Source organism: Lynx rufus, unplaced genomic scaffold, assembly GCF_022079265.1.
Source record: "Lynx rufus isolate CCGP_SWC_20201006 ecotype Redwood Valley unplaced genomic scaffold, mLynRuf1.p SCAF_42, whole genome shotgun sequence".
Taxonomy (NCBI): domain Eukaryota; kingdom Metazoa; phylum Chordata; class Mammalia; order Carnivora; family Felidae; genus Lynx; species Lynx rufus.
The window spans coordinates 2,095,556-2,123,274 of record NW_025814859.1 but is presented as its reverse complement, the minus strand read 5'-3'; the positions used below and the strand labels follow the sequence as shown (position 1 = coordinate 2,123,274).

The following is a 27,719-nucleotide window of genomic DNA, read 5'->3' as shown; positions in this document are numbered from 1 at the left end:
CTCCAAGACCAAAAGAATGAAATCAGACTCGTATCTTACAGCATACACAAAGATCAATTCAAAATGGATTATAGACTTAAACATAAGACCTAAAGCATAAAACTACTAGAAGAAAATATGGGGGAAAGCTCCTTGATGTTAGTCTTGGCAATGATTTTTTGATTTGACACCAAAAACAAATACAATAAAAGCAAAAATAACAAATGGGATTACATCAAACAAAATAGTTGCTGCACAGCACAAGAAACCATCAACAAAGTGAAAAGCCAACCTGTGAAATGGAAGAAAATATTTGCAAACCACATATCCAATAAGGAGTTAATATCCAAAATATATAAGGAATTAATACAACTCAGTAGCAAAACAACAAGTAAACCAATGAAAGAATGGGCAAAGAATGTGAAAAGACATTTTCTCAAAGAAGACATACAAATGGCCAATAGGTACATGAAAAGATATTCAACATCAGCACTCATCAAGGAAATGCACATCAAAACCATAATGAGATACAACCTCACAACTGTTAAGATGTCTATTATCAAAAGATAAGAGATAAATAATGCTGGTGAGGATGTGGAGAAAAGGAAACTTTTGTACATTGCTGTTTGGAAAGTTAATTGGTGCAGCTCTTATGGAAAACAATATGGAGGTGCCTCAAGAAAATAGAATTACTATATGATCCAATAATCTCACCTTTTTTTGTTTGTTTAAAATTCTAAAATTTTTATAAATTTTAGGAATAATTTTAGCCATAAACATAACAAACCCATCTAATAATATTTATATTTCAATTAGGAGCAAGAATAAAACCTATAGTGTGCAGTACACTTTATTCACTTTGTCAGGGTCAATAAGCACAGCGGCATAGTCAGGATTTGACAGAATTAACTTAAGAGAAAAGGCCTGCAGAATAGACAGGTAAGCAAATGAAATGAAAGTATTTTGTGCACTTGTAAATGGCATGGTAGGGGAAGAGTGGAGTTGGTAGAGGCTTCAGAGAAATAAGGAAACGTGGGGAGATGCAAAAGGACTTTGAAAAAGCTTGGCATTTTCCAAAGGGTAAAATTAAGAATATTTGTTGCAACAATTTTGTCCCTAATTCTAGGAATTTCTGATTTACTTTTAATAGCTAATGTGAAGAACAGAAATCACTTCAGAATAATTGGAAATATTTAGTGTACCTCCATCACAGCACCCTCCATCACATGCACCCTCCATCTCATGATCATATACAGAATGCATTTGTATGTAGTAATCACTTCAATGTGTGAATATTTATTTATGTAGAACTTTCCTGGTCCTAGAGCTTAGTTTATTACTTTCCACCATTGGGGTCAAAGGCCTATAAATTTCTCCAGTTTTTGTATCATCAGTATCTCTCCTGCAATAACAAAGAGCATTATTGACAAAGCAATCCTGAACTCCAAACTGTTTCAGGTGTAGTCCTAGTAGCAACAGTTTAAGTACTACTAGAGAATTTATCAGTTACAATTACCAGTTACAATGACAACTGTACAGTTGTACAATTACAGTTACAATTTATCAGTTACTCTACCTCTAGACCTTCCCAATCAGAAACTTTAGGGTTAAGGCCAATCTGTGTTAATAAGCCTTTCAGTGACTTCTGATGCATACTCAAGTTTAAAAACCACTGCTATAGGAGAAATGTACAGTAGAGCAGTCAAGTTAGTAGGCACTAATAGTTAAATTCTAAAAAAAAAACAAACACAAAAAACAAAAAACAAAAACAAACAAACAAAAAAAACTTCACTAACTTTCATCATACACTTTGATAAGTTAAAGCTCCATTCCAATAAAACACTAAAACCATTCCTATGCTAGCTCTCTGATATTTTTACACTAACAAGCTTCCAGGGAAATTGAGATTGTCAAGCAAGAATTCATTATCAAAGGAGAATTTACCCTGATTTTGCTGATTTGGGGAATCTATTGTTCCTCTCTGGTTATCTAGAAGAAATATGCCATGAAAACAAATCTATATTCAGCCTGAGTGCTTCCAACGCTACCTTTCTGAAATTTCCTTACCCTGTTTTTAAAGCCAATTACCCACTAAATTCTCCACTTCTCAATGGGCTCCAAACATGTACACTGCTCGCTTTTACAACACTGCCTTAATACGTGAAAGGAAACAAAACGTTTTACATCAGAGTCCAATCTAAGCTACAAAGCCGGTGCCATCTTCCTACTAAGTAAGAAATGGAGAATCCCAGTTCCAACAGACTAAGAAATTGATGTGGTGATAATTGAGAGTAGACTACAAACAAGGCATGTGAAGCATAAAAAGAAAGAAATGTTCATCTCTGGGCTTAACAGTAGAGAAAGAAATTAGTTTCTTCTCCATCATGGGTACACATAGCTACTCAGTACAACCAGCTCCCAGCTTCAAAGTCCTGCCAAGTATTTTCCGCAGTGGAACTCCACAAGGTGCAGACTAAAGTCCTTCTCTTCCTGCAAGTGAGAAAAAGATATTTGAAAAAATGTAATTGTATTTAAAGTGTACAATGTGATTATTGATGTGATATATATACACATTGTGAAAGGGTTCCAACAAACAAATTTATTAACACATGCATCACCCAGGTTCTCTGGAAGATTCTAAGAGAAAGATACTCCTTGTTCTTTTGTGTTCTGAGAGAGACATGACACCAGATGGCGCTGCCTCACCAAAAGCCAGGTCTGGGTGGCTAGGGAGCTGGAAAGAGGAGCCACCAGATTCTTTCCTTTGATTCCCTCACTAGAAATGCACCTAATCTCACCTCTTAGTATATATCCAAAGAAGTGAAATCACTATCTCAAAAGGATATATATATTCCCATGTTTTTTGTAGCATTATTCACAATAGCCAAGATGTGGAAATAAGCTGTCTGTCTGGGAATGAATGGATAATAAAATATAATTTTATTTATATGTATAAATATATACAATAGAATTTTTATTTATATATATAAATATATATGATAGAATTTTATTTAGCCTTACAAAATATATATTATATATTATATAATAGAATTATATATAATTACATAAATATATAATACAATTATACATATATACATATATATAAAATATAATTTTATTTGGTCTTACAAAAAAGGAGATCCTGCCATTGGTGACAACATAAATAAAACTGGAGGGCAGTTTGCTAAATGAAATAAACTAGACAAAGACAAATCCTGAGTCTTACCAGTTATATGCGGAATACTGGGGGGAAAAAGTCAAGCTAATAGAATCAGAAGTTAGAATGGTGGTTGCCAGGGGCTTAGTTATAAGATGAATATGTTCTGATGATTTAATGTATAGCATAGTGACTATAGTGTAATTGAAATTTGTTGAGAGTAAAACTCCAAAAAGAGTAAATATGTCAAATGATGCATGTGTCGGTAAACTTGTTTGTTGGAATCCTTTCATAGTGTATGCATATATCAAGTCATATTGTTACATTGTACACTTTTAATATGATTACATTCTTTTTCTTTCTTTAATGTTTTTTAATTTATTTTTGAGAGACTGAGAAAGACAGAGCATGAGTGGGGGAGGGGCAGAAAGAGAGGGAGACACAGAATCCAAAGCAGGCTCCAGGCTCTGAGCTGTCAGCACAGAGCCCAATGAGGGGCTTGAACCCACAAAATGCAAGATTGTGACCCGAGCTGAAGTCGGACACTTAACCAACTGAGCCACCCAGGTGCCCCATGATTTCATTTGTTTTTCAATTATATATTAATAACGCTGGGGAAAAAATTTTGAAGATATAACAATCATAAATATATACGTGCCCATCATTGGACCACCTAAATATATTAATCAAATGTTAACAAATCTCAAGGGAGACATAGCCAATACTAATAGTACTAATAGTACAGGACTTAAATGACCCACTTTCAGAAATGAATAGATCATCCAAGCAGAAAATCAGTAAGAAAACACTGGATGTGAACAGTACTTTAAACCATTGGACCTAACAGAATCATACAGATCATTCCATCTAACAGCAGCAGAATACACATTCTTTTCAAGTGTACATGGAGCATTCTCCAGGACAGATTATATGTTAAGTCACAAAACAAATCTAACCAAATTTAAGAAGTTTCAAATAATACCAAGCATCTTTTCTGACAACAGTGGATGAAACTAGAAATCAATAACAGGAGTAAAACTAAAAAAATTCACACCTGTGTGGAAATTAAACAATACACTCCTTAACAACCAATATGTCCAAGAAAAAATCAAAAGTAGACTCAAAAACTATCTTCAAACACATGAAAATGGAAACAAAACACATTAAAATCTATGGTCTGTTACAAAAGCAATTCAAAGACGGGAGTTTATAGAAATAAAAGCCTGCAATTAACAAAAAAAAAAAAGAATGGAGGGGGGGTTGGGCAGCTCAGTCAGTTGAGCATCTGACTCTTGATTTTGGCTCAGGTCATGGTTCCAGGGGCCCATGGGATCAAGCCCCATGTCAGGCTTCACACTGAGCATGGAGCATGCTTACAATCCTCTCTCTCTCTCTACCTATGCCCCTTTCCCCCACTTGCTCTCTCTCTCTAAAATGAAAAAAAGAAAGAAAAAAGGAAGAAAAAGAATGATATCAAGTAATCTAATTTTATAACTCAAGGAACTAGAAAAAGAACAAATTAAGCTCAAAGTTAGCATAATAAAGGAAATAACAAAGATCATAGCAGAAATAAATGAAGTAGAGACCAGTAAAACAATATAGAATATCAGTGAAATTGAGATTTTTTTTTAAAGATAAACGTGATGGAAAATCTATAGCTAGACTAAATAAAAAGGAGAAGACTCTGATAAAACATGAACGAAGGGACATTAAAACTCATAGCACAGAAATATAAAGGATTATAACATACTGCTACAAATAAGTACATGCCAAAAAAATGGATAACCTAGAAGAACTGGATACATTCCTAGAAACATACAACTTGTTAAGAGTAAATCATGAAAAAATAGAAAATCTGAACAGACAATAGCAAGCAAGGAGGCTGATTCTGTAATCAAAATATCCGAACAAAGATAAGTCCAAGTATGGATGGTTTAACTGGTGAGTTATACCAGATATTTAAATAAAAATGAATGTGAATACTTCTCAAACTCTTCTAAAAATTGAAGCAAAGGTAACAATCCCTAATTGATGTTACTGAGTTAGCAATACCTTCATACCAAAACCAGATAAGGGCATGAGAAGAAAACTATGGAACAATATCCCTGATGAATATAAATGTAAAACTTCAAAACACAATACTAGCAAACAATTCAACAGTACATTAAAAAGATTATACACCATGATTAAGCAGAATTTATCTCTGAGATGCAAGGGTGGTGCAACATATGCAAGTCAATAAATGTGATATGCCACATTAATAGAGTACAAAATAATAATCATGTGATTATCTGAATAGATGCAAAAAAGCATTTGACAGCATATAACATATTTTTATAATAAAAGCACTCAAAAAATTGGTTGTAGAAAAACAAACCTCAACATAATAAAGAAGATATGTAACAGGCTCACAGTTAACATCTTAATAGCAAAAGTTTGAAAACTTCCTCTAAGTTCAAGAAGTTTCTGCAACTTCAGCCGAAGATTTCAATGCCCCTCTCACAATGGTGGATGGAAAGTGTAGATAGAAAATCAGAAAGCATATAGAATAATTGAATGCTTCAACCACCAAATTTGACAATTGTAGAATAATTCAAGCAGCAACAGAATGCAAATTATTTTTACATATACATGAAATATTCACAAAGACAGACATTTTCTAGGGCATGAAACAGGGTCAAGAATTTAAAAGAATAAAATCATACAGTTCTTTTAATTGTATAAAATCAAAATTAAATTAAATTAAATAAAAATTAAATTAGGGGCGCCTGGGTGGCGCAGTCGGTTAAGCGTCCGACTTCAGCCAGGTCACGATCTCGCGGTCCGTGAGTTCGAGCCCTGCGTCCGGCTCTGGGCTGATGGCTCGGAGCCTGGAGCCTGTTTCCGATTCTGTGTCTCCCTCTCTCTCTCTGCCCCTCCCCCGTTCATGCTCTGTCTCTCTCGGTCCCAAAATAAATAAAAAACGTTGAAAAAAAATTTAAAAAAAAAATTAAATTAGAAATCAATCCCATAAAAACTAGAAACTACTTAAATTTTTTAAATAAATAAAAAATTTCTAAATATCCCATGTATCGAAGGAGAAATCAAAATTGAAATTAAAAAATATTCTGGGGGCGCCTGGGTGGCGCAGTCGGTTAAGCGTCCGACTTCAGCCAGGTCACGATCTCGCGGTCCGTGAGTTCGAGCCCCGCGTCGGGCTCTGGGCTGACGGCTCAGAGCCTGGAGCCTGTTTCCGATTCTGTGTCTCCCTCTCTCTCTGCCCCTCCCCCGTTCATGCTCTGTCTCTCTCTGTCCCAAAAATAAATAAACGTTGAAAAAAAAATTAAAAAAAAAAAATATTCTGAACTCGGGGGAAAATAGTGGCGTAAGAGGACGCTGGGCTCACCCTGTCCTGCTGACCACTTAGATTCCACCCACATCTGCCTAAATAATCCAGAAAACTGCCAGAAGACAAGCAGAATGGACTCTCCAGAGCTGAGAGGCCCACGGAAGAGGGTAGGAAGGGTGGAGAGGCGGTGTGTGTTACAGGGACTGGCAGGAGGGAGCCGGACAGTGGAGGGGCAGCCAGCCCACCCAGGAAGGCAGAGTCCCCAGTCTGGCTTACAAAAGCGGAGGGGCCAGAGGGAGTGTGTTCTGAACAGCCAGCGGGACTTAACATCTGGAATGTTATAAATCACCAGCTCTGCTCTGAGAGCGGGAGGGCTAGAGGACAACAGGAGGAATAGTTGTTGAGCCCCGGAGGACAGAGCTCAGCTCGGCGGGGAACAAAGGCACTCACCAGCGCCATCTCCCTCGCCCATCCCCCAGCCAAAATCCCAAAGGGAACCAGTTCCCATCACAGAACTTGCTTGCACCGTGCAAACACCCAATGCTGTGCTTCTGCGGATCCATCCCTCCAAGGGGTCGGCCTCCCTCCAGGTGCTGCAGGGCCCCTCCTGCAGCGGACCACCGAAGGCAAAGTGAGCTGAGTCTGCCCCTCCTGCCCCTGTGCACCTTGCGGATCCACCCTGGCTAATACGCCAGATCCCACAGAAGTAGCACCACAAGCCTGGCAGTGTGCAAGTAGCCCAGACAGGGGCCACACCACTCCACAGTGAGTCCTGCCCCTGGGAGAGGGGAAGATAAGGTACACACCAATCTAACTGTGGTGCCAGCGGGGGATGGGGGCAGACATCAGGCCTGACTGCGGCCCTGCCCACCAACGCAAGTTACTCCAGTCAGCACAGAGGAAGAGCCCTGCAGTTCGGCACCACTCCAGGGACTATCCAAAATGACGAAATGGAAACATTATCCTCAAAAGAAACTCCAGGAAGTAGTGACAGCTAACGAACTGATCAAAAACAACTTAAGCAATGTAACAGAAAATGAATTTAAAATAATAGTCATAAAATTGATTGCTTGGCTTGAAAAATGTAGAGGACAGCAGAGAATCTATTACTAAGAAGATCACGGGACTAAGAAACAGTCCGGAGGAGCTAAAAAATGCTATAAATGAGGTGCAAAATAAAATGGAGATGACCACAGCTCGGATTGAAGAGGCAGAGGAGAGAATACGTGAATTAGAAGATAAAATTGTGGAAAAAGAGGAAGCTGAGAAAAAGAGGGATAAAAAAATGCAGGAGTATGAGGGGAGAATTAGAGAATTAACTGACACAATTAAGCATAATAATATGTGCACAATTGGGATTCCAGAGGAGCAAGAGAGAGGGAAAGGTGCTGAAGGTGTACTTGAAGAAATAATAGCTGAGAACTTCCCTGATCTGAGGAAGGAAAAAGGCATTGAAATCCAAGAGGCACAGAGAAATCCTTTCAGATGTAACTTGAATAGATCTTCTGCACAACATATCATAGTCAAACTGGCAAAATACAAGGATAAAGAGAAAATTCTGAAAGCAGCTAGGGATAAAAATGCTCTAACATATAAAGGAAGACTGATAAGACTAGTGACGGATTTATCTACTGAAACTTGGCAGGCCAGAAAGGAATGGCAAGAAATCTTCAATGTGATGAACAGAAAAAATATGCAGCTGAGAATCCTTTATACAACAAGTCTGTCATTCAGAATAGAAGGAGAGATAAATTTCTTCCCAAACAAACAAACAAAAAAAAACTGAAGGAATTTGTCACCACTAAACCAGACCTACAAGAGATCCTAAGGGGGATCCTGTGAGACAAGGTACCAGAGACATCCCTACAAGCATGAAACCTACAGATATCACAAGGACTCTAAACCCATATCTTTCTATAATAACACTGAATGTAAATGGACTAAATGCACCAAGCAAAAGACATAGGGTATCAGAATGGATAAAAAAAACAAGACCCATCTATTTGCTGTCTACAAGAGACTCATTTTAGACCTGAGGGCACCTTCAGATTGAAAGTGAGGGGATGGAGAACTATTTATCATGCTACTGGAAGCCAAAAGAAAGCTGGAGCAGCCATACTTATATCAGACAAACTAGACTTTAAATTAAAGGCTGTAACAAGAGATGAAGAAGGGCATTATACAATAATCACAGGGTCTATCCATCAGGAAGAGCTAACAATTATAAATGTCTATGCACCAAATACGGGAGTCCCGAAATATATAAAACAATTACTCATAAACATAAGCAACCTTATTGGTAAGAATGTGGTAATAGCAGGGGACTTTAATACTCCACTTACAACAATGGAGAGATCATCTAGACACAGGATCAATAAAGAAACAAAGGTCGTGGCTCGAGGGGAAGATGGCGGCGTAGGAGGACGCTGGGCTCACCGCGCGTCCTGCTGATCACTTAGATTCCACCTACGCCTGCCTAAATAACCCAGAAAACCGCCAGAGGATTAGTAGAACGGAGTCGCCAGACCCAAGCGCAGACGAGAGGCCCGCGGAAGAGGGTAGGAAGGGCGGCGAGGCGGTGCGTGCTCCACGGACTGGCGGGAGGGAGCCGGGGCGGAGGGGTGGCTCGCCGGCCAAGCAGAGTCCCTGAGTCTGGCTTGCAAAAGCGGACGGGCCTGACGGACTGTGTTCCGACAGCAAGCTCGACTTAGTGTCTGGGAGGTCATAAGTTAACAGCTCTGCTCGGAAAGCGGGAAGGCTGGAGGACAAAGGGAGGGAGAGCTGCGGAGCCCCCGGACGACAGAGCTCAGTTTGGTGGGGAACAAAGGCGCTCGCCAGCGCCATCTCCCCTGCCCATCCCCCAGCCAAAATCCCAAAGGGAACCGGTTCATGCCAGGGAAATTGCTCGCTCTGCGCAAACACCCAACTCTGTGCTTCTGCGGAGCCAAACCTCTGGCAGCGGATCTGACTCCCTCCGGCTGCCACAGGGCCCCTCCTGAAGTGGATCACCTAAGGAGAAGCAAGCTAAGCCTGCCCCCCCGCCGCCGTGCACCTTGCCTACCCACACCAGCTAATACGCCAGATCCCCAGCATCACAACCCTGGCAGTGTGCAAGTAGCCCAGACGGGCCACGCCACGCCACAGTGAATCCCGCCCCTAGGAGAGGGGAAGAGAAGGCACACACCAGTCTGACTGTGGCCCCAGCGGTGGGCTGGGGGCAGACATCAGGACTGACTGCGGCCCCGCCCACCAACTCCAGTTATACACCACAGCACAGGGGAAGTGCCCTGCAGGTCCTCACCACACCAGGGACTATCCAAAATGACCAAGCGGAAGAATTCCCCTCAGAAGAATCTCCAGGAAATAACAACAGCTAATGAGCTGATCAAAAAGGATTTAAATAATATAGCAGAAAGTGAATTTAGAATAATGGTCATAAAATTAATCGCTGGGCTTGAAAACAGTATAGAGGACAGCAGAGAATCTCTTGCTACAGAGATCAAGGGACTAAGGAACAGTCACGAGGAGCTGAAAAACGCTTTAAACGAAATGCAAAACAAAATGGAAAGCACCACGGCTCGGATGGAAGAGGCAGAGGAGAGAATAGGTGAACTAGAAGATAAAGTTATGGAAAAAGAGGAAGCTGAGAAAAAGAGGGATAAAAAAATCCAGGAGTATGAGGGGAAAATTAGAGAACTAAGTGATACACTAAAAAGAAATAATATACGCATAATTGGTATCCCAGAGGAGGAAGAGAGAGGGAAAGGTGCTGAAGGGGTACTTGAAGAAATCATAGCTGAGAACTTCCCTGAACTGGGGAAGGAAAAAGGCATTGAAATCCAAGAGGCACAGAGAACTCCCTTCAGACGGAACTTGAATCGATCTTCTGCACGACATATCATAGTGAAACTGGCAAAATACAAGGATAAAGAGAAAATTCTGAAAGCAGCAAGGGGTAAACGTGCCCTCACATATAAAGGGAGACCTATAAGACTCGTGACTGATCTCTCTTTTGAAACTTGGCAGGCCAGAAAGAATTGGCACGAGATTTTCAGTGTGCTAGACAGAAAAAATATGCAGCCGAGAATCCTTTATCCAGCAAGTCTGTCATTTAGAATAGAAGGAGAGATAAAGGTCTTCCCAAACAAACAAAAACTGAAGGAATTTGTCACCACTAAACCAGCCCTACAAGAGATCCTAAGGGGGACCCTGTGAGACAAAGTACCAGAGACATCACTACAAGCATAAAACATACAGACATCACAATGACTCTAAACCCGTATCTTTCTATAATAACACTGAATGTAAATGGATTAAATACGCCAACCAAAAGACATAGGGTATCAGAATGGATAAAAAAACAAGACCCATCTATTTGCTGTCTACAAGAGACTCATTTAAAAAATTTTTTTTTCAACGTTTATTTATTTTTGGGACAGAGAGAGACAGAGCATGAATGGGGGAGGGGCAGAGAGAGAGGGAGACACAGAATCGGAAACAGGCTCCAGGCTCTGAGCCGTCAGCCCAGAGCCCGACGCGGGGCTCGAACTCACGGACCGCGAGATCGTGACCTGGCTGAAGTCGGACGCTTAACCGACTGCGCCACCCAGGCGCCCCCAGAATATTTTTTAATTTCAATTTTGATTTCTCCTTCGATACATGGGATATTTAGAAATTTTTTATTTATTTAAAAAATTTAAGTAGTTTCTAGTTTTTATGGGATTGATTTCTAATTTAATTTTTTTTTTTAATTTTTTTTCAACGTTTTTTATTTATTTTGGGACCGAGAGAGACAGAGCATGAACGGGGGAGGGGCAGAGAGAGAGAGGGAGACACAGAATCGGAAACAGGCTCCAGGCTCCGAGCCATCAGCCCAGAGCCGGACGCAGGGCTCGAACTCACGGACCGCGAGATCGTGACCTGGCTGAAGTCGGACGCTTAACCGACTGCGCCACCCAGGCGCCCCTAATTTAATTTTTATTTAATTTAATTTAATTTTGATTTTATACAATTAAAAGAACTGTATGATTTTATTCTTTTAAATTCTTGACCCTGTTTCATGCCCTAGAAAATGTCTGTCTTTGTGAATATTTCATGTATATGTAAAAATAATTTGCATTCTGTTGCTGCTTGAATTATTCTACAATTGTCAAATTTGGTGGTTGAAGCATTCAATTATTCTATATGCTTTCTGATTTTCTATCTACACTTTCCATCCACCATTGTGAGAGGGGCATTGAAATCTTCGGCTGAAGTTGCAGAAACTTCTTGAACTTAGAGGAAGTTTTCAAACTTTTGCTATTAAGATGTTAACTGTGAGCCTGTTACATATCTTCTTTATTATGTTGAGGTTTGTTTTTCTACAACCAATTTTTTGAGTGCTTTTATTATAAAAATATGTTATATGCTGTCAAATGCTTTTTTGCATCTATTCAGATAATCACATGATTATTATTTTGTACTCTATTAATGTGGCATATCACATTTATTGACTTGCATATGTTGCACCACCCTTGCATCTCAGAGATAAATTCTGCTTAATCATGGTGTATAATCTTTTTAATGTACTGTTGAATTGTTTGCTAGTATTGTGTTTTGAAGTTTTACATTTATATTCATCAGGGATATTGTTCCATAGTTTTCTTCTCATGCCCTTATCTGGTTTTGGTATGAAGGTATTGCTAACTCAGTAACATCAATTAGGGATTGTTACCTTTGCTTCAATTTTTAGAAGAGTTTGAGAAGTATTCACATTCATTTTTATTTAAATATCTGGTATAACTCACCAGTTAAACCATCCATACTTGGACTTATCTTTGTTCGGATATTTTGATTACAGAATCAGCCTCCTTGCTTGCTATTGTCTGTTCAGATTTTCTATTTTTTCATGATTTACTCTTAACAAGTTGTATGTTTCTAGGAATGTATCCAGTTCTTCTAGGTTATCCATTTTTTTGGCATGTACTTATTTGTAGCAGTATGTTATAATCCTTTATATTTCTGTGCTATGAGTTTTAATGTCCCTTCGTTCATGTTTTATCAGAGTCTTCTCCTTTTTATTTAGTCTAGCTATAGATTTTCCATCACGTTTATCTTTAAAAAAAAATCTCAATTTCACTGATATTCTATATTGTTTTACTGGTCTCTACTTCATTTATTTCTGCTATGATCTTTGTTATTTCCTTTATTATGCTAACTTTGAGCTTAATTTGTTCTTTTTCTAGTTCCTTGAGTTATAAAATTAGATTACTTGATATCATTCTTTTTCTTCCTTTTTTCTTTCTTTTTTTCATTTTAGAGAGAGAGAGCAAGTGGGGGAAAGGGGCATAGGTAGAGAGAGAGAGAGGATTGTAAGCATGCTCCATGCTCAGTGTGAAGCCTGACATGGGGCTTGATCCCATGGGCCCCTGGAACCATGACCTGAGCCAAAATCAAGAGTCAGATGCTCAACTGACTGAGCTGCCCAACCCCCCCTCCATTCTTTTTTTTTTTTGTTAATTGCAGGCTTTTATTTCTATAAACTCCCGTCTTTGAATTGCTTTTGTAACAGACCATAGATTTTAATGTGTTTTGTTTCCATTTTCATGTGTTTGAAGATAGTTTTTGAGTCTACTTTTGATTTTTTCTTGGACATATTGGTTGTTAAGGAGTGTATTGTTTAATTTCCACACAGGTGTGAATTTTTTTAGTTTTACTCCTGTTATTGATTTCTAGTTTCATCCACTGTTGTCAGAAAAGATGCTTGGTATTATTTGAAACTTCTTAAATTTGGTTAGATTTGTTTTGTGACTTAACATATAATCTGTCCTGGAGAATGCTCCATGTACACTTGAAAAGAATGTGTATTCTGCTGCTGTTAGATGGAATGATCTGTATGATTCTGTTAGGTCCAATGGTTTAAAGTACTGTTCACATCCAGTGTTTTCTTACTGATTTTCTGCTTGGATGATCTATTCATTTCTGAAAGTGGGTCATTTAAGTCCTGTACTATTAGTACTATTAGTATTGGCTATGTCTCCCTTGAGATTTGTTAACATTTGATTAATATATTTAGGTGGTCCAATGATGGGCACGTATATATTTATGATTGTTATATCTTCAAAATTTTTTCCCCAGCGTTATTAATATATAATTGAAAAACAAATGAAATCATGGGGCACCTGGGTGGCTCAGTTGGTTAAGTGTCCGACTTCAGCTCGGGTCACAATCTTGCATTTTGTGGGTTCAAGCCCCTCATTGGGCTCTGTGCTGACAGCTCAGAGCCTGGAGCCTGCTTTGGATTCTGTGTCTCCCTCTCTTTCTGCCCCTCCCCCACTCATGCTCTGTCTTTCTCAGTCTCTCAAAAATAAATTAAAAAACATTAAAGAAAGAAAAAGAATGTAATCATATTAAAAGTGTACAATGTAACAATATGACTTGATATATGCATACACTATGAAAGGATTCCAACAAACAAGTTTACCGACACATGCATCATTTGACATATTTACTCTTTTTGGAGTTTTACTCTCAACAAATTTCAATTACACTATAGTCACTATGCTATACATTAAATCATCAGAACATATTCATCTTATAACTAAGCCCCTGGCAACCACCATTCTAACTTCTGATTCTATTAGCTTGACTTTTTCCCCCCAGTATTCCGCATATAACTGGTAAGACTCAGGATTTGTCTTTGTCTAGTTTATTTCATTTAGCAAACTGCCCTCCAGTTTTATTTATGTTGTCACCAATGGCAGGATCTCCTTTTTTGTAAGACCAAATAAAATTATATTTTATATATATGTATATATGTATAATTGTATTATATATTTATGTAATTATATATAATTCTATTATATAATATATAATATATATTTTGTAAGGCTAAATAAAATTCTATCATATATATTTATATATATAAATAAAAATTCTATTGTATATATTTATACATATAAATAAAATTATATTTTATTATCCATTCATTCCCAGACAGACAGCTTATTTCCACATCTTGGCTATTGTGAATAATGCTACAAAAAACATGGGAATATATATATCCTTTTGAGATAGTGATTTCACTTCTTTGGATATATACTAAGAGGTGAGATTAGGTGCATTTCTAGTGAGGGAATCAAAGGAAAGAATCTGGTGGCTCCTCTTTCCAGCTCCCTAGCCACCCAGACCTGGCTTTTGGTGAGGCAGCGCCATCTGGTGTCATGTCTCTCTCAGAACACAAAAGAACAAGGAGTATCTTTCTCTTAGAATCTTCCAGAGAACCTGGGTGATGCATGTGTTAATAAATTTGTTTGTTGGAACCCTTTCACAATGTGTATATATATCACATCAATAATCACATTGTACACTTTAAATACAATTACATTTTTTCAAATATCTTTTTCTCACTTGCAGGAAGAGAAGGACTTTAGTCTGCACCTTGTGGAGTTCCACTGCGGAAAATACTTGGCAGGACTTTGAAGCTGGGAGCTGGTTGTACTGAGTAGCTATGTGTACCCATGATGGAGAAGAAACTAATTTCTTTCTCTACTGTTAAGCCCAGAGATGAACATTTCTTTCTTTTTATGCTTCACATGCCTTGTTTGTAGTCTACTCTCAATTATCACCACATCAATTTCTTAGTCTGTTGGAACTGGGATTCTCCATTTCTTACTTAGTAGGAAGATGGCACCGGCTTTGTAGCTTAGATTGGACTCTGATGTAAAACGTTTTGTTTCCTTTCACGTATTAAGGCAGTGTTGTAAAAGCGAGCAGTGTACATGTTTGGAGCCCATTGAGAAGTGGAGAATTTAGTGGGTAATTGGCTTTAAAAACAGGGTAAGGAAATTTCAGAAAGGTAGCGTTGGAAGCACTCAGGCTGAATATAGATTTGTTTTCATGGCATATTTCTTCTAGATAACCAGAGAGGAACAATAGATTCCCCAAATCAGCAAAATCAGGGTAAATTCTCCTTTGATAATGAATTCTTGCTTGACAATCTCAATTTCCCTGGAAGCTTGTTAGTGTAAAAATATCAGAGAGCTAGCATAGGAATGGTTTTAGTGTTTTATTGGAATGGAGCTTTAACTTATCAAAGTGTATGATGAAAGTTAGTGAAGTTTTTTTTGTTTGTTTGTTTTTGTTTTTTGTTTTTTGTGTTTGTTTTTTTTTTAGAATTTAACTATTAGTGCCTACTAACTTGACTGCTCTACTGTACATTTCTCCTATAGCAGTGGTTTTTAAACTTGAGTATGCATCAGAAGTCACTGAAAGGCTTATTAACACAGATTGGCCTTAACCCTAAAGTTTCTGATTGGGAAGGTCTAGAGGTAGAGTAACTGATAAATTGTAACTGTAATTGTACAACTGTACAGTTGTCATTGTAACTGGTAATTGTAACTGATAAATTCTCTAGTAGTACTTAAACTGTTGCTACTAGGACTACACCTGAAACAGTTTGGAGTTCAGGATTGCTTTGTCAATAATGCTCTTTGTTATTGCAGGAGAGATACTGATGATACAAAAACTGGAGAAATTTATAGGCCTTTGACCCCAATGGTGGAAAGTAATAAACTAAGCTCTAGGACCAGGAAAGTTCTACATAAATAAATATTCACACATTGAAGTGATTACTACATACAAATGCATTCTGTATATGATCATGAGATGGAGGGTGCATGTGATGGAGGGTGCTGTGATGGAGGTACACTAAATATTTCCAATTATTCTGAAGTGATTTCTGTTCTTCACATTAGCTATTAAAAGTAAATCAGAAATTCCTAGAATTAGGGACAAAATTGTTGCAACAAATATTCTTAATTTTACCCTTTGGAAAATGCCAAGCTTTTTCAAAGTCCTTTTGCATCTCCCCACGTTTCCTTATTTCTCTGAAGCCTCTACCAACTCCACTCTTCCCCTACCATGCCATTTACAAGTGCACAAAATACTTTCATTTCATTTGCTTACCTGTCTATTCTGCAGGCCTTTTCTCTTAAGTTAATTCTGTCAAATCCTGACTATGCCGCTGTGCTTATTGACCCTGACAAAGTGAATAAAGTGTACTGCACACTATAGGTTTTATTCTTGCTCCTAATTGAAATATAAATATTATTAGATGGGTTTGTTATGTTTATGGCTAAAATTATTCCTAAAATTTATAAAAATTTTAGAATTTTAAACAAACAAAAAAAGGTGAGATTATTGGATCATATAGTAATTCTATTTTCTTGAGGCACCTCCATATTGTTTTCCATAAGAGCTGCACCAATTAACTTTCCAAACAGCAATGTACAAAAGTTTCCTTTTCTCCACATCCTCACCAGCATTATTTATCTCTTATCTTTTGATAATAGACATCTTAACAGTTGTGAGGTTGTATCTCATTATGGTTTTGATGTGCATTTCCTTGATGAGTGCTGATGTTGAATATCTTTTCATGTACCTATTGGCCATTTGTATGTCTTCTTTGAGAAAATGTCTTTTCACATTCTTTGCCCATTCTTTCATTGGTTTACTTGTTGTTTTGCTACTGAGTTGTATTAATTCCTTATATATTTTGGATATTAACTCCTTATTGGATATGTGGTTTGCAAATATTTTCTTCCATTTCACAGGTTGGCTTTTCACTTTGTTGATGGTTTCTTGTGCTGTGCAGCAACTATTTTGTTTGATGTAATCCCATTTGTTATTTTTGCTTTTATTGTATTTGTTTTTGGTGTCAAATCAAAAAATCATTGCCAAGACTAACATCAAGGAGCTTTCCCCCATATTTTCTTCTAGTAGTTTTATGCTTTAGGTCTTATGTTTAAGTCTATAATCCATTTTGAATTGATCTTTGTGTATGCTGTAAGATACGAGTCTGATTTCATTCTTTTGGTCTTGGAGATCCTGTTTCCCCAATACCATTTATTGAAGAAATTATTCTTTCCCCATTGTGTATTCTTTGTACCTTTATCAAAAAGTAATTAACTATATGTACCTGGGTATATCTGATTTCTCGTTTTTTCCATTAATCTATGTGCCTGTTTTTTATGCTAATACCACTGTTTTGATTACTATAACTTTGTAATAGTTTAAATCCAGAACTGTAATGCCTCCTGCTTTGCTCTTTTTGCTCAAGATTGCTTTAGCTATTCAGTGCCTTGTGTGGTTCCATATGAATTTTCAGATTATTTTGTCTATTTCGGTAAAAAAAAAAAAACGTGATTGAATTTTGATAGAGATTGCATTGAATCTGTAGATTGCTTTGGGTAGTATGGACATTTGAATATTAATTCTTTGAATACATGAACACAGGATATCTTTTATTTATTTGTGTTTTCTTTAATTTCCTTCATCAGCATTTTATAGATTTCAGTGTATAGATTTTTCATCTTCTTGATCTTAGTTCTTTCTGATACTATTGTAAATTCAATTTTCTTTTTTTTTTAAGTTTATTTATTTATTTTGAGGGGGGGGAGGGGCAGGCTTGAACCTATGAATCCATGAACCTGAGCCAAAACCAAGAGTCATCACTTAACTGACTGAGCCACCCAGGTGCCCCATGTAAATGCAACTTTCTTAATTTCTCTTTCATATTATTCATTGTTAATGTGTAGGGATACAATGGATTTTTATGTATTGATTTTTTATCTTGTGACCTTCCTGAATTCCTTCATTAGTCCTAACAGTTTCTTGGTGGAGCCTTTAAGGTTTTCTATATATAATATTATATCCTCTGTAAAGAGACAATTTTATATCTTCTTTTCTGATTTGGATGGCTTTTATATCTTTTTCTTGTCTAATTACTCCAGCAAGGACTTCCAATACTATGTAAAACCAAAGTGGTAAAAGTTGGCAACCTTGTCTTATTCCTTATGTTAGAGGAAAAGCTTTCAGCTTTTCACCATTAAACATGATGTTAGCTGTGGGATTGTTATATATGGTCTTTATGTTAGATGTGGTCTTTATACCTTCCTTCTAAACCTAGTTTTCTGAGAGTTTTTTTTTTTTTGTTAATTTTTATTTATTTTTGGGACAGAGAGAGAGAGAGCATGAACGGGGGAGGAGCAGAGAGAGAGGGAGACACAGAATCAGAAACAGGCTCCAGGCTCTGAGCCATCAGCCCAGAGCCTGACGCGGGGCTCGAACTCCCGGACCGCGAGATCGTGACCTGGCCGAAGTCGGACGCCTAACCGACTGCGCCACCCAGGCGCCCCTGAGAGTTTTTAACATGAAAAATATGTTGAATTTTGTCAAATGTTTTCTATGAATGTATTGAGATGATCATATGATTTTTATCTTTCATTTTGCTAATGTCATGGATCATTTATTAATTTGTGTTTGTTAAATCATCCTTGCATCCCAAGGATAAATACTGCTTGATCATGGTATATGACCCTTTTGATCTGCTGTTGAATTTGGTTTGGTAAATTGTTTTTTTTTTTTAATTTTTAAAAATCTTTATTTATTTTTGAGAGAGAGAAAAAGACAGAGCATGAGCAGGAGCAGAGAGAGAGACACACACACAGAATCCAAATCAGGTTCCAGGCTCTGAGCTGTCAGCACAGAGCCCAATGAGGAGCTTGAACCCATAAACCACGAGATCATGACTTGGGCTGAAGTCGAACGCTCAACTGACTGAGCCACCCAGGCATCCCTGCTAAGTTGTTATTGAAGATTGTTATATCTTTTGATAAATTGACCCCTTTATTATTACATAATTACCTTCATTGACTGTTTTCCTAGTTTTAACTTAAAGTCTGTTTTGTGTGATTTAACTAAAGCTACTCCTGCTTGCTTTTTGTTTCCACTGGCATGGGCTATTTTCGCAATTCCTTGACTTTGAGTTTGTATGTATCTGTAAAGCTGAAGGGACTCTCTTATAGTCAGCATTTTTTTAAAGTCCTTTGGAGAATTCAATACACTTGCATTTAGAGTAATTACTGTTAGTTATGAACTTCATAATGTCAACTTATAAATTGTTTTCTGGCTTTTTTATAGTTTTTTTGTTCCTTTATTCCCCTTTTCTTCCACCCTTTTCTAATATAAGAATTTAGTGCTATAAATTTACCTTCAGCATTACTTTATTGCACAAAAGTTGATATTTGGTATTCATTTTTCATTCAGTTGCACATTATTTTTAATTTCCTTTTTACCTGTGACTATTTAGAGTTGCAGTGTTTATTTCAAAAGCTTTTGAGGGTTTACTGTTATATTTATGTTATTTATTTGTATATTGATTCTATTATTGTCAGCAAACATACTAAGTATGGTTTCAATTCTTTTAAATTTGTTGAAGTTACTTTTGTGGACCAATGTGGCCTATAGTTATTTTTCCACATACAAAATACTTTGCCACCTCCTTCTGGCCTCCGTAGTTTCAAGTGAGACATCTGCTACCTTTCTAATTGTTGTTTCCCTAGAGGTAATCCATCATTTCTCTCTAGCTGTGTTCAAAGATTTTCTTCGAAGATGTCCTGGCAGTGTGGTGTGGAGTGGCTGTCAGGGCCAGGAGAACAAGCACCCATGTCACTATCACTCCCAGAGCAGCCCAGGCCCCCCTTCTCTGCCCCACTGCGCTCTCAGATGCCAAGCACTGCAACTCCCTGCATGCAGTGAACTGGGCCACGGAGCCTCTGGGGCGATGTCCAGCCCTCCTGCCCAACCTGCTCTCCCACCAGTCGCCACCTCCACCCCCACTGCACAAAGAGCCCATGTATGAACCATGGAGGAGGCTTCACCCTGAGGCTGCAGCCAGCTGCACCTGGAGAAGCTGACCCTGGGGATCATGCACATCCTAAAATCTTCTCCAGGTGTAACAAAGGTGGCTATCATAGAAAAGCTGCCTGCTGAATGTCATATGATTTCTTCAGGGGAACAAAAAAGTAACTGCTTGCTATCAGAGGATGTGAAGAATTTTTATCTGATTAACAATGGCTTCCACATGACATGGAGTGTGAAGCTGGATGAGAACACCATTCCATTGGGCAGCATGGCAATTAATAGAATCTCAAAACTGACTCAACTCAACCAGTCTTCCATGTATTCACTCCCTAATGCACCAACCCTGGAAGACCTGGAAGATGATGCACTTGAAGCCAGTGAGAACCAGCCAGAGAAGCCTCACTTTGATTCTTGCAGTGTGATGTTTGAGCTGGATCCTTGGAAATGGGAATGGGAAGGTTTACCTTGTCTACAAAAGAGGGAAAGCAGCAGAAGCATAAGACATTGACTTCCGGTTCCTGGCCAGAGCATTACACTGGCATTTGATCACAGATACTTGTACTGGTTACTATTGCCTGCTCATCATGCACCTGGGCCTGCCGGAGTGGCAGTATGCCTTCACCAGCTATGGCATTAGCCCACAGGCCAAGCAATTGTTCAACACGTATAAACCCATTACCTACAACACAAACCTGCTCACGGAAGAGACCTACTCCTTCGTGAACAAGCTGGATCCCAGCAAAATGTTCAAGAGCAAGAGCAAGACCTTAATCTCCAAAAAGAAAGCTCCTGTATAGCCTACACGTGGCCAGAAAGGGCCCTCAGTCCTCCCTCCACCTCTCAATACTCTTCTAGCTCTGGAAACCCCATCCAGAAATGAGCATCACCACCTCCCCACCGGCCCCACAGCAATAATTTCCATGCACAGATATCCCAAGCCTCAGATTCTGTGTGTGGAACCATGTTTTTCTTCCTACATGAGTAAGCCAAATCCTAGGCCTTTTACTCCTGTTGGCATTAGCCAGGAGTTCAAAGGCGTACTCAGGTCTCCCCCAGGGTCATTTCTCCATCCAGCCTCCGAAAGCTGTGGAGCATTTGTTTAAGTAGATAAATAGATCTGTTAAGAGCTTCCCTCTCTTTTCACCCTCAGCCCTGGACACCCGTTAGCAGTGATTAGAGAACTCCCCCAAATAAACCACTGATTTTGACCAGGCATTAAAACTGTGCCACTCAATTGGCAACCACTAGCCACATGTGGCTATTTAAACTATGTTAAACATTCCATTCCTCTGGGGTGCCAGGGTGGCTCAGTTGGTTAAGTGTCCGACTCTTGATTTCAGCTCAGGTCATCATGTGTTCATGTGTTTGAGCCCGGCAGTGAGAGTCTGCTTGGGATTCTCGCTCTCTCCCTCCTTCTGTATCTCTCCCCTGCTCATGTGCTTTCCCTCTCTCTCTCTCTCTCTCCCAAAACAATAAACAAAAAATTTTAAAAATTCAATTCCTCAATTGCAAAAAAAAAAAAGGCTGTCTTTACTTTCTGTAAGTTTGATTATTATGTGCCTTGGTGTTTTTTAAAGTTTATTTATCTTAATTTGGATTTTCTCACATTACTAAATCTGTAATGTAGGTATAGGCTTGTCATCAAATTTGGGAAATGTTTAGCCATTCAAATACTTTTTTCAAATATTTTTTAGCCTTATAATTTCATTTTCTCTTTATGGGATTCTTAATATATGAATATTATGTATTTTGTTATTCTTCCATGATTCCTGTGTCTCTGTTTATTTTTAGTTTATTTTCTGCATGTTGTTTAGATTAGGTAATCTGTTGATTTTTCTTTGAGCCCACTGATTCTTTCAACTATGGTTTTCAATGTATTTTTACACCTTTCAGTGATTTTTAATTTAAGTTAGTGTATTTTTCATTTCTATAATATCTTTTTGTTTTCTTTGTTTTTCTTTCTTTCTTTCTTTCTTTCTTTCTTTCTTTCTTTCTTTCTTGAGTAGAGAGAGAGGCAAGCACACGCTAGTTGGGGGGAGGGGCAGAGGAAAAGACAATCTTAAGCAAGCTCCATGCCCAGAGCAGAGCCTGACTTGGGGCGCAATTTCATGACCATGAGATCATGATGTAGGCTGAAATTAAAAGTCAGACGCTTAACCAACTGAGCCATCCGGGTGCACCCTTTTGTTCTTTTTATATCTTCTTTTTTTTTTGCTGGGATTTTCTATTTTTTTTAAATTTGTTTCAAAAATATTTGTAATTGCTTTTTGAAGCAGTTATATTATGGCTGATTTAACATCCTTGTCAGAAAATTCCTTTACCTGAATTATCCAGTCTTGGTGTCTGTTTATTCTTTGCTAGTTTAAACTGTGATTTTATTTTATTTTTTGGTTTTTAGTATGCTTAGTGACTTTTTAAAAATTGTATCTTAGATAGTTTCCATTTTATTTTGTGTGACTCTGGTCTCTATTTATTTTTAACCATGAAATCACTCTGTTTTAGGTGTAGTATGCATGTCAAAAGGTGAATAAATGTTCAACTCCACGTTGTGCCCTACTGACACCACTTTTGCAAATGCAAAGCACTGACTCACACGACCTTTTTGCTGGTTAGTAAGGATGGAATTTTAGCTTTCTTCTCAGCCTTACTTACTCCTCCTTGGAGACAACAAATCACTGACTGGAACTGCCTTATTGATGCTTCACAAGACTGGAAGTTTAATGCTCTGCTAGGCATAACTGACACTAGAATTGTGGGAAATCACAGTCAATGTTGACTACCACAGCTGCTTACTGTCTTGTTTCATCAATTATTGCTGCCTGGAGGTAGAAATGTATCTCCACTGGTCTTTGCTGACATAGTGGAAACTAGTACAACCTCACACCATCGCCTTTCTGCCTTTGTGCTGCTATGTGGAAGTGCAAGATCAACATCTTGCTGCTTCTACTGACATCAGGGAAGGGGAAAGCAGTGTACAGTTTAGCATCACCTTGCACTGCTTCATTCCACCTCTTTGTGGGTGGGTTTTGGTGAACCTCATTTTCCTGCTAGTCCCTACTGACACCAGGGTTGTGGAAAAGCAAAGTCCCAAGTAGTCAGTCCCACATCACACTACCTCATTGCTTCCATGTGAGCACGGAAGGTGAGCATCCTACTGGGCCAAACTGACACCACCACTGCAAAAACAGAACACCAACTTACACTGCTTTGCACTAGCTAATTTCTGCCTCTTTGCCACTCATTACTACTAGGTCAGGGTGGATGGTCTGTTTCTCACTAGGCCCACTGACATTAAGGGGGGAATGTGAACTGCCATCTCACACCACCTGTTGTTCTATGTTGGAAGTAACAGTTTAGCTTTTCACTGTGCCCTGCTGAAACCAGGCATTTGCAAAACAGTGTACCAACTAGTGCTGCCTGTTTACTGTTCGTAGGGATGTAAATCCAGCTCTTATCTGGAACCCACTGACACTACCTCTGCAATAGCAGAGTTCTAATTCACACCACCTGTTGCTTCTGGGTGGCAGCAACACTTTAGCTTTTCACTGGGTCCTGCTGACACCAGGGGTTGGAAAGCAGTGGATTGACTAGTAACACCTTATTGTTGTCTGGTGGAACTGGAAGTGTAGCTCCCCACTGGGATTAACTGAAACTATACTAGTATGGAAAGAAAACTAAGCAGTCCTGCCTTTCTTTGTTTATTCAGCTTTACTGATGCTGAATGGGCATAGAAACCCAGCTCCTTGCTTGGCCCCACTGACACCACCCAGGAGGGTGAATCAAAACACCCTCTATTATCACCAAGCAGGGAGTGGAAGGTCAGTTCCTTGTTGATACCCATTAACATCACTTTTTCTGTGCCTGTTGGTATTTCTGAGTTGTAGGATTTATTTTTTCCCCAGTATCCCATTCAGTAAATGGAAGGCAAAATGAAAGTGCAGGAAACTGACCAAGTTCCTAAAGTTTCAAGGTACCTAAACAGTCCACCACTTTCCTTCCACTTTCAGAGTTGTTTTATGTTTTGTAATATTCATATTTTTGAGTTGTAAGATAGAGGACTAGAAAATATAGGTGCTACTCTATCCTCGCTAGAACCCAGTAGTATGTTTTTAAATATAGTCTACTTCTTACTATTAGAATATGAAGATGAAATTTTTTTGTACACTGGTTGTGGTCCCAGGTTCTTACTAACTTTATATACATTTGCATAATTTGTTCATAGATTCTTCTGGACTTACATGTATAGTTTTGTCACCTGTAAATAAAAACAACTTTTTTGTTTTCCTTTATAATAATTGTACCTTTTATTAGTTTTTACTGCTTATTGCATTACTTAAGAACTCCATTGCAATAATGAATTAATGTGGGGATCATGGGCCTCCCTTTCTTATGCTGAAATCAAATAGGACTTTATTCAATATTTCCTCATTAAGTATATGTTATTTATCGGGTTTTTGAATATATGCTTCTATTAGTAGAGCTCCCCTCTATTCCAAACTTTTTGAGCTAAAAAACACATTATATGTCTGTATTGAATTTTATAAAATACATTTTCTTTGCCTCTTTTTCCCTTTCTTATATAATTTACATTGATTTTTTTGAATGTTAAAGCAATCTTGTATTTCTGGACTAAATATATCATTGGGTTATATAGTATAATATAGTATTTTTCATGTATCCTTGCATATAATTAGCTTTTATTTTGTTTAGGTTTTTTTTTTTTTTGGCTATGTTCAAGATCTATATAGCCTTGTAATATTCTTTTCATATGATAACTTAGTCATGTTTTCATATTAGTTATAGTAGTTTTATAAAACACATTGGGAATTGTTTGATATTATATATTCTCTGAAAGATTTTGTGTAGAGTTATTAAATAAATATATATTTCTTCTTAAAACAATTGAAAGAATTCACTAGTTAAGCCATCTGGATTTAAATTTATTTTTATGGGGAAGAGAGGAGATAAGATGGCAGAGAAGTAAGAGGACCCTGAGCTTGTCTCATCCTTTGAACACAGCTAGATCAACATCAAACCATTTTGAACACCTAGGAAATTGATCTGAGAATTAACAGAACAATCTGCATAATTTGAGAGAGAGAATGCAGCAGGTACATGGTGTGGAGAGGTGAATTGGGGGAGAGAAGAGCTGCAGTGCCACAGAGGGGAGGGAGCCATTTTTGCTGAGAGGTGAAAGACAGAGGAGAAGAAAAAGCAGCACACTGGGTTTGTGCAATAAAGCAGTCCCCTTGAAAGCAACTGGAGAGAAAGAGTGAAAACTTGCACAGACGACTGCATAAGACTCTCCAATACAAGTGATAGGGGGAGAAGAAGAGAGTCTCAATACTACCAGTGTTCCATAAACAATGGAGCAGAGTCTGAAGTTTCAGAGGTAAGCCACTGGTGGTGCTCAGGAAAGGAAGCAGGGAGGAGCCCCAGGAGAGGGCAGCGCTATCTGAAGATCTTCTGGGCCGTACAGGGAGAAGCAGTTCCCCTGCTTGGAGTACATTTGGTAGAGCTGATATGGCCTCTCCCTGAGCAAAAGACCAGTGGGTGCCATCAGACCAACATGTTCACCCATATAGGGACAACGACACTGGCTGAAGGTAGCAAACCCTTGTGTCGGCTGTTTGTTGTGATTTATCATGGGCTCTGAGCCGCTGCTGCTGCAAGGCGCCATGACTATTTCCTGGGACAAGCCAGCCACAGTGACCTGAGACCATCCCCAAGACCACATGAGTGTGTGTGTGTGTGTGTGGGGGGGGGTGTCTCTGAATTGTGAGGTTTTGAAACACAGCTGCACCTGAGATAAAACTCTGAAGAGAGGCACCGCCTGGTAGGTGGACAGTTTGGACACAGAAAGGGGGAAGGCAGGAAGCTGACAGAAGTGGGGGGCACAAGGCACAGGGCGGGTGATGGATGAATCAGGTGACTGTGAGGGCATGAACTTCCAGCTCTGGAGACTAGAGAGCGAGGTGGAGCCGTTTTCACTATTAGCCACCCAACAGGGACCCACCCAAGTGAGATAAACAGTGCCACCAAGTGGAAAATGGAGCCATTACACCAAGCCCTGTGAGGGGGGTGGGGGCATGGGACAGTGCCCTCCAGGCACATCTCCACTAGGGCAGTCAGCCTGAGAACCAGAATAGCAGGCTCCTCCGCCAAAAGACCAACACAAATCTCTCTCAAGAGCTTAGTCTACTGACCATACACTGCTGCAAAGTTTCAGCTGTAGGGGAAACTGAATCTAGCTTCATTTGGGTTTTTTGTTTGTTCATTTGTTCATGTTGTTGTTGTTGCTTCTGTTTTTATTGTTGTTATTTTTCTTTTCTTTTGTTTCTTAGCTAGAGAAGGAGCAAAAATATTTATCTTGATTTATTTTTATTTTACTTTGTTATTTATTATTTAGTTTTATTTTTTCCTCCTTTTCTCTTTTCTCCTTTTTTTCTATCAAACTTCTCTTAATACACAAACCAAAACACACCTAGGATCTAACTTCCTTTATTTGATTTGTTTAATTTTTAAATTTATTTCATTCTATTATTATTTTTTTTTCTTCCTCCAAAATGACAAGACAGAGGAAGTGACCTTATAAGATAGAACAGGAAGAAATTACAAACAGGGATTTAGTCAATGCAGATATAAGTAAGATGTCTGGACTAGAATTTAAAACACCAATTATAAGAATACTAGCTGGCTTGAAAGAAGCATAGAAGACACAAGAGAATCCCTTTATGCAGAAATAAAATAACTAAAATCTAATCAGGCCAAATTAAAAAATGCAAAACTGACATGCAAACCCAAATGGAGGCCATAAAAATGAGGATGGATGAGACAAAGGAGTGAATAGCAATATAGAAGATAAAATTATGGAAAATAATGAAGCTGAAAGGAAGAGAGAAATAAAGGTCAGGGATCACGAAGGCAGACTTATGGAACTCAGTGATTTATTAAAACATAATAACATTTATATCATATCATAGGAGTTTCAGAAGATGAAGAAAGAGAAAAAACAGACAGAAGGTTTATGTGAAGAAATTATAGATGAAAACTTCCCTAATCTGGGGAAGGACACAGACATCAAAATCCAAGAAGAATAGATAACTCCCATTAAATTCAACAAAAGCTGGCCACTACCAAGACATATCATAGTCAAATTCACAAAATACAGACAAGGAAAGAATCATGAAAGCAGCAAGGGAAAAAAGTCCTTAACCTACAAGGTTAGACAGATCAGGTTTGCAGCAGATCTGTCCACAGAAACTTGGCCAGCCAGAAAGGAGTGGCAAGATATATTTAACATGCTGAAAGGAAAAATATGAAGCCAAGGGTACTGTATCCAGCAAGGCTGTCATTCAAAATAGAGGAGGATATAGTTTCTCACAAACAAGAACTAAAGGAGTTTGTGACCACTAAGACACTCCTACAGAAAATTTTAAGGTGGTCCCGTTGAGTGGAGGAAAAAAAAGAAAAAAAAAAAAAAGCAACAAAGACTAGAAAGGACCAGAGAGCATCACCAGAGACACCAACTCAACAGTTAAAAAAATGGCACTAAGTTCGCTCTGAATGTGA

General features: G+C 38.4%; 1 pseudogene; it reads left to right on the top strand.

Moving 5' to 3' along the window:
- The first annotated feature begins 20,148 nt into the window (after positions 1–20,148).
- Positions 20,149–21,027, top strand: LOC124525429 (tubulin polyglutamylase complex subunit 2-like; annotated as a pseudogene).
- The last annotated feature ends 6,692 nt before the right edge of the window (positions 21,028–27,719 follow it).